The following is a 14,483-nucleotide window of genomic DNA, read 5'->3' on the forward strand; positions in this document are numbered from 1 at the left end:
GTTCCCAAAATTTCATCGTGATATTTTCTCCTTCACCACCACTCATATCCACAAAATCGAAAGAGATCTGAAAATATGACGAACATTTCAAGCCTTTTACTTTTGTCTCTTTATGGAGTCAAAGGAAGGATCCACAATAACGAGCATTGAAGCAGAGGAGGCAAATTCCTCAAGAGGTTCAGTATTGATTTTTCGCCCCTGTCTTATTCCCTGATTTGTGGCTTCCACAAGGTAAAATTAAACAACCAAAAAATTGTCTCCCCCACTAAGATTGATTCCCAGGCATCCTGCTGGCAATGGTAGCAAATCAGCAATGACGAATTACGAAACAAATATCAAGTCACGGTACGATAAGTGGCGAGTTTCAGAAAATACAATCTCAATTTATCATCATCTGCACTTTTTAAGCTCGCGAAACTGCGATGATAAAGAGGGTCTCCATGGAAACATGTACAAAATAAAATAGGCTATTAAACTCTCATATTGAAGAATCAGTTGAGGGTTTCAAATTAGATGAGTGTTTTGATTGTTTCTTTTTTAAATGAACAAATTTTAAAAGAAAAAGGAGATTTGAATATTTAATATGAAATAACAAAACTTCATAATATTATTGGTTTGGCTAGTGTATTTTCATTTTTATAATTTTACACCTAATTATAAGGTAGTGGTAACGTGCATATAAGAATATATTAAATAACATTGCAACGTACATTTCAAGAATTAAAATAATGAAAACTATTAGTTGTGAAATAAAAATATTTCTAAAAATTATTTAAAATTAGAGAGAAACTGCAAAGTAAGAGTAAAACTAACATTATTCTAAAAAGCTTGTTTCTTTACTTTTAAAATGCTGTACTTTATTTTTGAGTGCCAATGTGCTTCGAAATTAGTGAGGAACCGAGTTAAAATTTTGATAAATTTGAATAAAAAATCTTTGTTAGTGAATATCCACCCTAAAAAATAATTACATGCAAAATTGTCCAGCATTCTGTCATATAGAACAATCATTTCATCACCAATGTTACATTTAACTGGCAGTCTATAAACATTGTCATATAAATAAGTTTTATGAGAGAAAAAAAATGTATTTAAATTTTAGATTTTTAAAAAATACTTATTATTTTCAAAAGACGTAAAACAGCAGTTTGTTGAACTAAAATAAATCATTAATTATTCTGTCATTTAAAATAATTATGAGGATTTGTAATGCCAATTTTTTTAAACAGTCATTCGTTCAGTTACCATGTTTTTGAAGTATTTAGATTCTTTCTGATTTTATCCAATGTCTTATCGTTCAAATGAAACGGAATTTAACTGCCAATGACAGATCCGTTACGAATTTTATCTCATTTTTTTAACCAGGCAGTTAAAAATTTAGGTTCAGACGATAAATCTCAGGTCCAATTCGCTCAGTTATAAGGTTTCGGAGATTAAGGACTATCGAGTCCAGGTGCTCTGCCGAAACATTCATCACGTCGTCGTTATTCTCATTTTTTTTCTATCTCATTTTTTAAATACTCTTTCCTTTTTACTTTCTCTGATATACAGGAAAGATGCAATGGAACAATCAAACAATTCGATTTGAATGAATTTCCAAGCTTCAGGCCTTCACAGTTACAAAAAAAAGGGGGGGGGGAGAAATTAAGTTCATACTTGTCTGTGAGCGTGGAAATTCAAAAGCTGATCTAAAGGAATGGGTGAAAATTGGGTCTTGAAGCTAAAATTGTAGAATCTAATAAATTTTGGAAGATATCAGTCAAAACAAAGTATCTGTGGCATCCGTCCGTGGGCATGCGAACTCGGAACACCATGACTTCATCATTAAAATTCTGGATATGTATTAAAGTTTAAACCATTCACTAAATGGCAGCGGCAGTTCGGGGGGGGGGATCTCTTGATTATTGAAAGTGAAAATCTGCATGTCTGTCTGAGATCGTAATTTTTTTTCAATCACACTACAGAAATCATAAAGCGAGAATTTTACCAAAATTTTGGACATCCGGGCAAGAGGAAATCATTTTCTTCCAAAATTCCACAAGGCCGCAACCACGACTACCTGATCGGTTCAAATCGCTGACGCAGAGGAAGTGAGTCAGAGAAAAACGATTCCTCCGGACTAACCACCTGCAATTCAACTCGGCGACAAAAATTTTCATCTGACCGGTGAGGTGATTTAAATGGTGGGTTTTGCAATGTCTGCACTGTCGTTTTCGACGAAACTGCAGCATACTTAGAATTTAAAATATTCCTATTCAAAGCACTGTAAAGGGGAGAGGAGGAGACCGAGAACTTAAAAGATGTAAATATAAATAATGTTCATTTCATAATTTGTAGGTAAAAAAAGATTAAGAAAAAAATATTCAGAAAAATATGTCATTATTATTTACCGAGATTTCATTTATTTATTTTACTGTAAGGCTAAATTCGAAATTTGAGTGTTTATGACAATATTGGCAATACATTTTGCATTTCAGAGGCATAAAACAGAGCGACTGGACTGGTGAAATGCAACGGACACCACGGTCCTAGGAAACTCAAATCCTACTGTTACACTAAACTGCTACTGTCCCTACCTTCGAAAACTGGAAAATAAATAAATGTATAAAAAATAATCAATTCTTTTATCCCTAAATACAAGATCCTTAATTATCAATCAATTAATAAAATAATAAAAAGTGAATTCATTTCAAAATATGAAGTTTTTATCATTAGTCATATTGAAGTGTGCCCTATACTGCCTAGATGCGCTGCCCTCTTACAATTCGCAATGAATGCGTATCCAGAACAAGAATACACATGAGGCAACAACATGTTAAACATAGAAACTACTCAATTGCGTTTTCTCATAGCTAGCTCAGTTTTAATATGTTTGGGGTTAGTTTGAAATTTTTACCGCTCTCTCTCTCTCTCTCTCTCTCTCTCTCTCTTTTCTGTCTTTTTTTTTTTTTTTTTTTTTTTTTGTCTTGAAAGAGATTTCTTTTTCTATGTCGCAAGCAATGAAAAAGAAACATGTTTAGTTTAGCTATATAAAAATCCCTTTTTGAAACAACATAAAAATTATTTGGCAATGAAAGAGGTGATTTTAAATCAATGTCAAACGGCAGGGACGGGTGTTAAATCCCAGAGGCAAGATTTAATGCGCATTAAGATTGAATAAATTCACGGTTAAACAAAGATTCCGGATTGGAATTGAGGTATGAACTTGGAACTCTTTGTGAACACAGTAACTGAAAAACGCATTGCTTCAACTAAATAAAAACTGTCACCAAGAGTGTTTACAATTCTGATTCCACTTGGTTAGAGAGGAAGAGATCGCTATGAAACTCCCACTTGTATTAGCATGTAGAATGTTGAGGGAAGAACGTTCCCGTTGATTTCATACAAAAAAAAGAGCTTGATGGAGAGCAAAAAGTATCAGCCGAAAGAATAATTGATGTATTGCAATGACAAATGTTTGAATACTAGAAAAACTTTGAAGCCTTCCACCGTTCCTGCCTTCGAACACATATCATTGAATACAAATACAATAAAAAGCGTCCGTTTAAAATGATTTTCATTCGCCGTAACATGTATAACTTGCCTACAAAATTTTTTTTCCTTTGTTCTAGAAGAAAAGCAGGAACAAAATCAGAATCTTAGAAAAGCGATCACCGATTTGTGATGATCCGGGCCAAGTTTGCAATAAAGGACTAAAGATTGAAGAAGTGATGTGGAATTTTTTTTCGAAAGCAACAATAGTGACATAGAAAACAGGAATTAATAAAAGGATTTAAAATCAGTAATAAGACTACGCTGTCAAGAATCGAAGTATTTGAAAGAATGACATTCATTCAGTCATTGAATGGATGTCATTTCAATTTTTATACAACCTTAGAGCATCTTGAATAAAATTTCAAAAAGAAAATTTCCCAATATTTGCAGTTTTGTTAATAAGCTGAATTTCGTAGTCATTGGTTCGTTTCTTGAAAAATGGTTTTCATTTACATATGTTAATCAAGTAAGCACTCGTAAAAATTCAGCTGGTCATACTTATAAAATCTATTTATTCATTATACCTTAATTACAAAATTAATATATTAAAAAAATATTTATACACTTGTAGGCGCGATATAAAGTTCAAATTTCCTCGACGCCATTTTATTACATTGAGTCTTAAATATCCTTGAATACCGAGGTGGTTCAAGGAATACCAGTTGTGTAGTTCAATCAATTGACTAATGCAATTCGATTTGGAAAGGAAAATACTATGTATTATCGGGATTAAAATTCTTTCATTGCCCCATGAAGCCTAAAAAGTGAGGATGCAGTGTGAAACCCATTCAAGTTGTTGCGATCGAGATATCAGGTGAAAAAAAAAAAACTGAAATACCAAAAGTCCTTTCTATGTTGTTGTAAAGTGGCCTTCAAAAGGTCCGTTGAAAAGGTACTCATTACAATGAGGTCAACAAATGGATACATCGCCTTCCATTTACAGCATCCGCCAAGTAACCGTTCTTAATAACATTTATGAATCAGTGCGAGTATTCTCCCCTAAACTTTCTCGTGCGCCTTACTTATCTAAAATGTGAAATTAAAAAAAAGTTAATATTTTGGCGTCAACAGAATTCTTTTATGTACGGTTTTACCACGGATTCCTCCTGCATGTCACGTTTTATGACAATAAACACGGATCGCCTCTTCGGAAAGAAACGAATTTTATGTCAGTTTGAAATAAAAAATAAATAAATAAAATCCGTCATTCCGCTACTGATTTAAGCTTTACTTTTTTTTTATTTATTTTCTTGTCCCTTTTTAAAACCTGTTAAGATTCATTGGCGCGAAAAACTGCACATGAATAAATGCATTGCCACAGAAACACAAAAAAAACCCACAAAAACACAAAAAAAGGGTTTTTTTTTTCCCCTGACTTGCGTGTGTCGGAAGCGTAAGAGATTCATCCAAATCTTAAGATGGAATGTTTTTGACTTCCGAATGCGAGTAAAAAAAAAAAAAAAAATGATTTCGGATTTGAGGGAGAAACGACGCCTTCCAGCACCAGAGCCGACGACCGCGCCCCTCGCAGTCATTCGGACGCCGCGAGAAAATAAACCCTTTGTCGCCTTAATGAGCTCATTCGAACGCGTTCGAATAGAAAAAGGTCCGAAAATCTGGAGTAAGTGCTTCAGAGCAGAAGAGAGAATCTTCGAAATGTGTTGCTTTTTTTTTTGTTTGTTTTTATTAATTGCCTACAAGTTAAAAGGGGGAGGGGAATAAACGCAAAATGAAAAGGAAATATTTTTATTAAAGAAAATTTCCACAAATGATAATTTTTAGCAATGGGTTTTTTCGTTATAGCGATTTAACATACTTAACTAAGAACATTTCATTTTAACTTTTTTTTTTTTTAAGGCACATTAAAGTTTTCTATAATTTGAAATGGAGCGAATTCGTGTGATACACAAAAGTAAACAGTGTGTAAACAAAAACAACAAATAAAGCAAACAACAAAATTTAAATTAGATGGCTGTCATAACCAACTAAACATCATAAAATGTGACGTTTTAAATAGGCTATTCCACTAATGGGTATTAGCCCTTTAGTTCACACAACTGCATCGAAAATTTAATTATTTACATCCTTCATTTGATGCATTTATTTTAATTATTTATAAATCAAATCTGTGGGGCACGGCTTCTCCAGCTCGTCCACTCCGACTGTCATTTCGATACATTTTTAATGAGGAAACCGAGTGACTTTTCAAACATATTATTAATAACTACAACTACGAAATTTCAGTACAATAGCATTTGATTTAAACTAATTGTTTCTGGGCAGAAAAAGAAATTGGCCTTAAGAAAATGAATTAAGTTAAATTTCAAAATGACTTTCATCGATTTTAATTTGTCATTTTCTGGATAGAGGGAAATTCTCGTTTCATAAATCAATATATTCCACATTTTAATTTTATTTTTGCAATTGTTATTTAATAGCAATCAATAAGGCATGTAAATATAAAGAAGTTATTTTTTCCATGCTTGCGTTCTCTGGGTGTCAAGAGAAACCAAAACGTTTTCTTGTTTGAAATCTTTATTTGAATCTCTTCTTTATACAGGGGAGAAGAAATCAGGTGTAATTGTTTTTATTTCTAAATTTGAAATGAAGTCACTTTAATTTGAAATATGTTAAATACAATCGTAAGCTTTAAGGTTAGATTTCTCAGAAACCTAATGTTTATTTTTATTCTTGTAAAAATATAAACCAGAACTGAAAGTTTGTTTTATTTACCTTTCCAGGAAGATATCAAAGAAAAGCAGTGAAAAAATATTAAAAATCCGATTACATTTCAGCAGCAAATGGCACTTTGAAGACAATTTCTTTTTTCATGCCAAATTCTTCAATTTGGATAGCAGCGACTTCAGTACCGCGGGACGGGATTTCAGTTACAATCGGTTGTGTATACATTTAACATAATGCCATGTGTCTACACTCAAGTGGCTTAAAAGTTTGAAGAGTCAGAAGATGGTTTCCGTCATTTGAACATGATTTGACATGATGGGATCCATTTCAAATTTGCCTATTATAGATTCAAAATTCGCGATTCTAAATACTTTATTTTCTCAACAAAAACAGAACCCGTCTCCGCAGGATCACTCGAAAATTTGCGATGGTGGCATCTCCTGTTTCCCTGTCTGCCGTCTCATGCCAAAAATAAAAGTTAATGGACGGCAATATTATTATTATTATTTTTGAAAGATTGGTGCCCGGAGCATGTGGATGCAGTGCTCTCGCCTCCTCCCATCTGTATTGCAATGTGTAACTATTTTGTTTTTCATGGAATATCTTCCCAAATTAACAAATTAAAAAAAAAAAGATTTTTTTTTTAATATGTAGCCAAAATAAATTTGGAGATGGGTTCTGGCATACTTATTAGAATATGACATGAGTTCGCTCCCTGCACTGGTGAAGTGAAATAATGAAAACACTGACCGAGAGTAATTTTCCAATATTGATTAGAAAAGTAATTCAGAAGGCCATCTTGATTTGAAGCAATCTACTAAGATTTTGCAATCCAGTTTATTTATTCTATAATCATATGCTTTACTGTTATATTTTAGTTTTACTCTTCAATTCATATGCAAACAGCATCGTAAAAAGAAAATGTTGAAATAAGGGCCAAGGAAAATGTGCGCAATCGAAGTGAGGCCGCAAATAGAGGAACATAAATTGTTTAGCGGGAAAGCATTTTTATGTTACGTTCATCAGCGGGCAGGCAAAGCGAGCAGCAGTTTTTGTTCCGAAAGGCGGGAGCTCTATTTTAGTTTCAAGTGGCCACTCAGTGACGCCCGCGCACTTTCTCACGGGCCGGACTGTTCTCGAGAATGGTCGCTGCAATGACATCATGTGCCCGCAGGCGACGGAGGTGAAGGCGAATCGCTCTCCCGAGTCACGTGGAAACCACTGGTCTCTCCTTTTCCTGCTGGAAATCATTCATAACTTTGAATAGTACCTGCTCATTTTTCGCTTTCAAAAAACAAACCATCAGCCTCGGAAAGAAGAGATGCGCCACTTACAAATACGCATGCAGAGAAAATATATAAGCTGAATATACATTAATCCGATGCCAAAATGTATAGCTTTTATTAAAAAAAATTAATTGCGCAATAAGGAAAGAACTTTCAGCGATATTCATTCATTTCTTTTTTCAGTATCAATAATTTATCAAAAGATTTCAGAACGCATTTGTAGATGTAGCTGAATACATAATATAATCTACTCGGTATAATGGGAAAATATGGCAAGAGTAAAAATGAGATTTAGTTTGACGGACGAGCGCCCGCTGTCGTTGCGTATTGACGGCAAAACCGGCCACAAAGAGACGGAAGGAGTTCCATCGTACCAACTTTTCTTAGATATTAATCAATAGTCTCCTTGCAGGGAGGGGAGCACTTATGGTAGTTGACCATTAGTACGCCGCTGCTTGAATGCATAAGAAATTGTAGAAACAAATATTCTCCATCGCAATATTTTTCACGACTTAACGGATAATTTTGTATCGATATAATGCCGATCAAATGAATCATACCCGTCATTATGATTGTGTGTTTTACCGTGATAGATCATTACAAGCCTTTAGACAGACAGATGCATCTCTAAATGTTGCTTTCAAAAGTTTCTAATTAAAGAGGTAAAATAAAATCATAAAGGGATAAATTTTGTTCGACTTGATTTTTAACTGCCATAGAACAAGAATAAGAAATGATTTCATTTATTTAAAGATTCGTGTGAGTTCATTAATACTAGAGGCCTCAGCGGAATAAGTTACGAATTTGCATTTCTACACAAGAATTTGGAAATCTTATTTTTAGTTTCAGATTCTAAAAAATGTCCCAAAAAATAATTTAAAGAAATTCTGGAATTAATGCAGTAAAGAATTGCTGAAAAGTCTTACTGAAATTATTTAAGAATTTTAATTTGGTTGCCATTGCTTCATCAGTAACTAACATAAAAAAATGCAATTGAAATTATTTCGGAATTTTAATTTGATTGCCGTTGCTTTATCAGTTCTTAAATCAGTTTTCTTTCTATGATAAATTTTTCAAATGTTAGACGCGATCAGCTCATCAAAAGATCTAAGCAGTAATAATTTTGAAATTTGAATCGTGTCGGTTAGCATCGACAGTGATCAATCCTTCTACGCCGTTTTATAGACGGAAAATATTAAAATATTTGATCCAGTATTGATCCCTTCTTTTTCTCTAATCCGGAATAGCTGGGTCATTTCGAGGCACCTATGGCAATTTTTTTTCTCCAAAATATTTCATTGAATTCATTACATATTATTGCATATTACGTCCCAAGAAACATTTGGTATTAAAAACAAACCGGAAAGTCTAAACTTGTTTTTATTTAAATGTGAAATAAACTATTTACTGTGGCTACTGAAATTCGCACTCGTGATAAGAATGTTGTTGAACCATTTCGTCTCGATGGTTGCCAAGATTTTTCTGGGATCTCTCCGAAATGAGGAAACTGTGCGGGAAGAAAAGGCAGGATGGTTGATTGTCTTCCGATGTTTTCCGAGACAACACACCTTGTCTGCCCAGATGAGATAAGAAAAAGACTTCCTCTTGCAGCTCCCTGCCCGTCGCTAGTTAATTTCTTTTCTTTTTTAAATCGTGGTTATCAGTCCATGAACACAACAACTCCACTCTAGTATACTACCATAAAGTGACGCGATTTAAGTTTCGCGGTCTAGTGACGGAAGCAGAATGTGCATTTTTTTTTTTTCATTCAATTAAAATTTTATACAATTTGCTATTTCTACCGAAATACATATTCGGGTTTTATTCATTGTAAAGAAAGGATATTCATGATTTAATAAAAGTTGAATGCGCATGCCCATTCTTCTGTTGATTTATTTCCGCATCATCCATTTATGCCATGAAAAAGTCGTTGTACAGAAACAAAACCGTAATACTAATTCGAATAATTTGCGAAATGAACACTTCTTTTTAGCTTTATTCTTTTTAATTACATATTATGACTTCACTGCATCTATAATGAAATTTATTGATGCATTTTGACCAACTATTAACGAAAAAAAAAAGCATTTTAATATTTACTGTTAGAATTGCCCTAAATGAAGGATATACTCAAGTGTATATATGAACTGAAGGAAAAGCATTATCAAATTTTCCCCAGTTTCCTAGATGGTTAATTATTTTATAAGATGTAAAAGAAAGTTATTTATAATTTAATAGTAAACTAATGATACCAGATAGCATTTTTTCGTCCGGATTTTTTATATACATTCTATTTCATCAAGCAGTGGAGTCTATATTTTAGATCTTTTGAAATTGAGACAGAACAAACATTTTGGTATGAAGTTCATATGCTAAACTGCATCTGTCCGTTTCATATTATTTCGGAGTTCCTATATACACGGATTGACCAGGTCCAAAATTGGTCCTGCGATGTAAATTTCATCGAAATGTTGTCAGCATTTTCGTTGCTGAATTATCTTATTTAAATACATATAATCACTATACTTTCTTCGTTCCATTCTACGAAAAAAAAGTTTTGGTTGTTAAGAAAAATCTAAGCTTGCACCAAAAGTAAAGAAAGCATTTTACACAAACTAATGAACATTTCTGGGGAACATCTGGAGGGTGATCATTGAAAGGGAGGGAGGGAGGGGAGGGTGTCACCGTCTACAAATTGGGTATGAATTCGTAGGACTTGATGACAATCCTGTCAGTTCTATAATCAAATAATTTTTCACATCTATTGCTTTCGACTTCAGCAGAAAGTAAAAAAAAGTTCAGAGAAAAAAAAAATAACTCGAAAAAATGAAAAGTAGCCATTTTCTGACGGAGATATGAAAAAAAAAATATAACTATTTGTGATTTCATCCATCAAACTATTTACACTTGATTCTTAGTTCTTAAAACGTGAAGGAAATCCCGCATTCATACTAGTGCAAAATACATAAATTATTTCACATTAGCCATAAGTAATTCACATTGTTCATAAATGTGTACTTATGATCCTTAAGTCTGCATATTTGTGTAGAATTCAGATCGCACTTATCAGCAATAAATAAGAATTTTTATAATACAAATTTGAAAGGGAAGAAAAAAATGGGTGTTTTATTCATGAAAGAGGAAAGACAAATCTAATCAAATGAAAAGTTTCGAATTATATTCACAGAAAGTATTTTTCGGATTAAAGAAGTGATTCAAGAGTTTTGAAATCAAGAAATTCAATTTCAAGATTTTGATGAATCTCTGATTCTTAAACACAGATATTCGTGAAAATCTGGAAATTAAATTTTAGTCAATCCCCGCATTTTCCCTCTGAATGCACGGAAAATTATATTTCCTAATCCTCAAAGAAACGACCTTATGTTGTCTACCGACAGTTTCGCTACCGTTTTTCATACGGGTCGTCATCTTTCTTAACATGGATACATTCTTTAAAAGAAGTTCCACCAAATTTTAAATAAACAAACATAAAAATTGTTAGGAAATTTCGGCATTAAGGTTATAAATTCCAAATTATTTTGTCTCCAGTACTTTATTGAAAAAATGACGCAATGTATTTTGAACCTGCTTTTGTGCGTCATTAGTATGAATAAATCACTTCCCGTGACATTAAACATTTAACTATTTAATCGGTATCACATCTGATATTTATGTAACCTAGCAACTGTAGCTAATATAAAAATTTTAGAACTAAGACAAGAGATAAATTCGTGTCGTTATGTTTGTAAGATGTTTTGGTTCGGTATTGGTCTCAGGTCCTGTAATGACCGTTTATGTATTTATAAGTTTTTTCCGTCATATCTGTAAATAGTTCATCATGTGTTCAATTCTATTTCCTCGTAATAAATTGTATTTAAATTAAACCTTTCCTTTTGTCGAACCCAATCTTTGGAGACTTTTTATTTGTCATCATTTCCGCTGCAATACTCTAATATCAAACGGCTGAATTCTCAGCCGTTTTATAAAATATCATTGTAACAAAAATGTTTTATATGTTCTTAATGTGTCTACGCGAAACAAATAAATTATCCATTCCCATACTAAAATTTCATTTACCCCGTATTTCCTTGGTCTTTTATTTTATTTTTAAATATCTTTTGTATCTTTGTTGTTCGGAATTTACATTCCAGACAGATGAAGAATCAATATCGCATCATTTTGAAATGCAGGCCTCTGAACATTGATGGAAAGCAATTTAAGTGGGTTGGTTTCTATATGAATCTTTCAATAAATTTGCAGAAGGAATGGGCACTTCGATTTTTTTTTTTTTTTTTTTTTTTTTACGTTTAAAGGTATTGTCCATCTTTTTTTTTTTTTTTTTTTTTTTTTTTTTCAAATCTACATTTTTTTTTTCTTAGAAAAATGAATATCAGAATGAGAATGTTCGGGTGGTAAAAAAATAATAATAATAAATAAATAAATAAATAAAAAAGACAGCACTTTATTTCTGTTAAATTCTTTGGTAAATTTCTAATGATATATTCTATAGTCTCAGCGTTCAGCAGAAGTTCTTCAAGGAATTTATAATAATTTAAATTCACTTTGCTCTGAATCAGCCTTGAAAAAAAAAACTTCAGATTTATTGTCATAATTAATTTCAGATATTATTTCAAATTTTACTTTGTTACTCACAGTTAATCTATTTAATGAAGTTAATGAAGCTGTAGCTGATATAAAAGTTGATGATTCACCAACTTAAATTGCACTTGAGAGAAGCTTTCTTAACATTAAGAAATTAATCAATTTTTTTTTTATTCCAGGATTGTGGAATAGATTTTTTTTTTTTTTTCCTTTCGTTTTTCAATTTCCTTTTGTGCCCGCCACTTGTATCATTTTTTTCTTCATATTATCTTATGAAGTATTGCATAGGACAACAGATGAGAATTATTCTCAAAAGTGGCAGTGATCAAAAACAAACAAAGGCATCACACCGTTTATTCATCAGATATGACATCGGCTTGGAACATAAAAAATTAAATGCCGTAAAACAATGAATTGCCCCAAGCATAAACAACAAAAAGCAAAATAAGTATGATTGAATGAGCAATAAAATGAATAAACTTATTCTGAAAGCGTTTGTGATGTTACAGAATTACTATATAAAAAGAAAACGAATCGATCTCAAGAATGACAAAATTGGATTCGGAAAATGCTGCAATCTGCATTTCCGCGTAAATGTGTCATATCTTATTAATCAGGTCAACAACCAATTAGCAGATGCTGTTTTATGCATGACATCATCTGCCTCGACTTGAGCAGAACAGGTTGACTCGCGCCAACCACACAATATATTTCATACATTCGATGTTTATATTTTAATAACTAAGTGGATTTAATAATACCAACCATAGTTGGTGAATTTTCCAAATTGAACAATAATTTTTCCTATTTTATCAAGCACTGTGGACAGTATCTAGTGAATACAAGGAAAAAATGCAAAAAGAACTCCATCAGGCCTTTTGTTTCTGATTCATGGACTCTACCTTAGACTGAGCCATTGTATATATTTATTTTTTCTGTTTATTTATTTTTTCATCTACTTATTTTTTTATTTGTATTTTTTACTTTTTTTGTTTATTTGTATAATTTTTTATTTATTTTTATTTTTTATTTTTTTTCTTCTAAATTTAAATTGCCTATCTTCGGTAAATTTTATTACTAACAAATAATGTTTCAATGATGCTGTTGGAATATTATGTAGACTCTTCTGCTTGGGCTATTTAGACCTCTCCACTTTTTCTTTTTTTATGCCTACTCTGTTTTTTTTTTTTTTTTTTTTTTTCCCTTTGGCTGTTTTTAGCTTCTAGTACACAAAATTATGAAGGGGAAAAAAATTGAATAGCTAGTCCTTTGATATCTATTAAAATTCTATTTTTTAAAAATTTTATTTATGAGCTTTTACCGGTGTAACGCCACTTTTGGCACACACCTAATCATCATCAGAATACTTGGTGAAGTATTTATACAATTCACAGAATTTGTATTTTTTAAGAAGTTATTTGGTATATAAGCTGTATTATAATATTTTCACTGAGCCGACCTTTACAAAATACAACTTTTGCAATTATTGGTACTTTTTTTTTTGTTTTGCGAAGCGAGATATTTTACGAGATTTTACAACATAAATATGAAATTGTTTATTAATTTTACCTGCAGATGCCTCCAGACTCTTATGGCCACACTGCATAGTATTATTAATCAGTCCGTTATACTGGGAATAATTAAGATCATAGCGCAGAAATCACAATTGTGAAAAATTTTGTGCCAATTTATTTATTGGCAAAAAACATGTTTTTTTTTTTTTTTTTTTTTTGTATTTGTTGTTTGTGACAATGAGAAGCAAACAAAAAAAAGGCCTCCATTGCCCACATAATAAGAAATCTACGGTCCGAACTGTTCAAACCTCAAAGAGATGGCGCATTATTTTGAAATCTTATTTCACAATCCCTTTCAAGGACATTACTGCCGGTGGTCATAATTAGCAAGTTACCTTAGCAGATCACTTTCTATCCGGGCTGATTTAAAAAAAAAAAAAAATGAGAAGGAGAGGGGAATAAGAAAAAGAGGAAAAAGTACTCACCATTTATTTTGCTGATGGAATTTATAAAAAGCCAGATTTCGTTTGGCCGAAGAATGAGTATCCAAAAGCGCGTAATTCCTGTTGCGGCGCAAGTGCACGCAACAATGCACGACGAGAAGTGGAAACACAGGAACACCTGTTGATTCTCTCCAGTCCTGAGTGAACGGAGACCTCTAGCGGCATGACGTCACGGCGAAGTTATTCGACTTCTAATTCCACCACCGCTCAATGCACTTTATTTGTGACCGTCGAGCTTCATTCGGGCCGCGTCCAAATGAGCAGTGCGTGGATTGGAAATTCTTCGCAATTGCAGTAAAATCAAACTCCTCCGTTAAGAAATTAGATTAATTGCGCATTTCTCTCCTTTTCATTTTCTCTAA

The 14,483-nt window shown here is 32.5% G+C and overlaps 1 protein-coding gene across 1 annotated transcript in view; it reads right to left on the minus strand.

Moving 5' to 3' along the window:
- The window catches only part of LOC129962512 (hepatocyte growth factor receptor-like), a 93,433-nt gene extending 79,228 nt beyond the window's left edge, over nucleotides 1-14,205 (minus strand). Inside the window, exon 1 of the mRNA XM_056076258.1 lies at nucleotides 14,104-14,205. The gene's annotated coding sequence lies outside the window, so the exon portion shown is untranslated. The remainder of the gene's footprint in view (nucleotides 1-14,103) is intronic.
- Between the last annotated feature and the right edge of the window lie 278 nt (nucleotides 14,206-14,483).

This window comes from Argiope bruennichi, chromosome 3 (assembly GCF_947563725.1).
Source record: "Argiope bruennichi chromosome 3, qqArgBrue1.1, whole genome shotgun sequence".
NCBI classification, from domain to species: domain Eukaryota; kingdom Metazoa; phylum Arthropoda; class Arachnida; order Araneae; family Araneidae; genus Argiope; species Argiope bruennichi.